Raw genomic sequence first — 2,500 nt, 5'->3', positions numbered from 1 at the left:
TAGTAACAGGTATTATATTGTTTACGTACCGAGTACTTAGCAATAGAGTGTGTCCATGGTGGAAATTTTAAAGAAACATGGCTTAATTTATATAACATCCCATGTCACCATGCCTTACTACCAAGAACAGTAACGGCTGTTGCTCTCTGCAGTTACTGTTGTCGGACCATTGCGGGACAAACTTCGACCATGTGCACTTTGGTAAGTGACACCCAGCACATTCACAATGCAGCACAACCTTTACAGCAAACAGGTCATGGTTTATTGATTGCGTCTCCTTCCAGGATCCAGACCTCATTCCCACAAGGAGCAGACGCCAGACCGAAAGAACTCGATGGAACCAAACACCTCCTACCTCTCAGCAGATGAATTTGTGTGACACCTGAGAGAAAGACAAGACGAGACAAGACAAGATAAGGAAAAGCAAGATGGGACAAGACAAGACAATATAAGATATGAGAAGACAAGCCAAGACAAGACAAGACAAGACAAGACAAGACAAGACAAGACAAGACAAGACAAGACAAGACAAGACAAGACAAGACAAGACAAGACAAAAAAGAAAATACAAGACAAGACAAGACAAGACAGAACAAGACAAGACAAATAAAAAATTTATGAGACAAGACAAGCCATAATAAGACATAGATAGGATAGGGCAGGACAAGACAAGGCAATTTAAGACAATGCAAAGCAAGACAAGAAAATACTAGATAAGATAAGAAAGACGAGACAAGACAAAACAAGACAAGACAGGATAGGACAGAACAAAACAAGACAATTTAAAGTAAAGCAAGTCAAAGCAAGGGAATACAAGAAAAAAAACAATATAAGACAAAAAGGGCAAAACAATATAGAAAACAATGTAAGATAAGAAAAATAAGACGAGACAATACAAGACAGACAAGATAAAACAAGTAAAGTGAAGACAAGACAACACATGGAAACAGGACAAGGTAAGACAAGGGTAGACAAGACAAAATAAGACAGTATTAGACAAGGCACTGAAAAACAAAAACAGGCATGACAAATCAAAAGATGATAAGACAAGACACGACAAGACAAGAGAAGGCAAGACAAGAACTGACATAGCAAAGCAAGAATGACCAAAACAAAGCAAGAAAACGTATGACAAGACAAGACAAGGAAAGACAAGGGAGACCAAGACAAGACAGGAAAAGACAAGACAAGACAGAACAAGAAACAAGACAAGGCAAGACAAGACACAACAGGACAAGTCAAGACACTACAAGACAATGTATGTCAAATCAAGGAAGGTAAGGCATGAACAGACAAGACAAGACAAGACAAGACAAGACAAGACAAGACAAGACAAGAAAAGACAAGAAAAGACAAGACAAGATAAAACAAGACAAGACAAGACAAAACAAAAACAAAACAAAACACGAAAAGAATAGAGAAAATGTGCAAAAAAAAAAAAAAGAATAGAATATGAATATAATATGATAAATTCGGAACAAGACACGTGTCTTCATTATCCACCTTCGTCAACATGTCATAACGTCTCAACAATGATATTAAATATATCATATAAAGTCGAGTTAAAAATAATAGAATAAAGAAAAAGAAGAAAACGAAGTAAACCAAAGCAAAACAAGGCAAACCAAACCAAAAATACAACACAAATGATAACCAAACAAAACAAAGCACGGCAAAAAAAGACACACACATGCACAAGACAAGACAAGACAAGACAAGACAAGACAAGACAAGACAAGACAAGACAAGACAAGACAAGACAAGACAAGACAGGACAAGTAATGATAAAACGAAAACAAAAAAGTGAGACAAATCTAACCAAACCAAATCAACCCATACTAATTCAAATAAGAAAATAAGAAAAATTAAAATACGATAATACACAGGGTGTTTCAACGTAAGGCATACAAATGTCATATGCACAACAGATGTGCTGATTTCAAACCCATCACACTGGTGGCATATTCTAAAGATTCTCTTTAAATGACACGTGTTACTCAATTCCATTCTGCCGCTCGAGAACATTCCCTGTGGAGAAGAGGTGCGTTCGGGATGAGGCAAATGAGAAGTAGAAATAAGTATAAAAGAAAGAGAATGGACACGTGGAAAAGGAAAATGACAGGGCTGAATATATATATATATACATATATATATATATATATATATATATATATATATATATATATATATATATATATATATATATATATATAAATATATATATATATATAAATATATATATGTATATATATATATATATATCTTACTAAAATAAAGTAGTAGCCTCTGTCTGTCTGTCTGTTTGTTTGTTTGTTTGTTCGTTTGTTCACAAACTCCTCCTAGGATTTTGGAGATAGACCCACATAACCATATATATTCTGATACCCTATCACTCCAGGTACTTGGATAACTATGTTTTATGAAAAAAAAAGATGGTTAGGGTTAAGGGTTAAAGTTAGGTGGGGTATGGTGTGGTAACACGCCACTACTGTAGTGTCCC

This window comes from Oratosquilla oratoria, chromosome 4 (genome assembly GCF_046742065.1).
Source record: "Oratosquilla oratoria isolate Oo_2021 chromosome 4, ASM4674206v1, whole genome shotgun sequence".
NCBI classification, from domain to species: Eukaryota; Metazoa; Arthropoda; class Malacostraca; order Stomatopoda; family Squillidae; genus Oratosquilla; species Oratosquilla oratoria.
The sequence above is the reverse complement of the archived record's forward strand: the minus strand, read 5'-3'. Positions refer to the sequence as shown.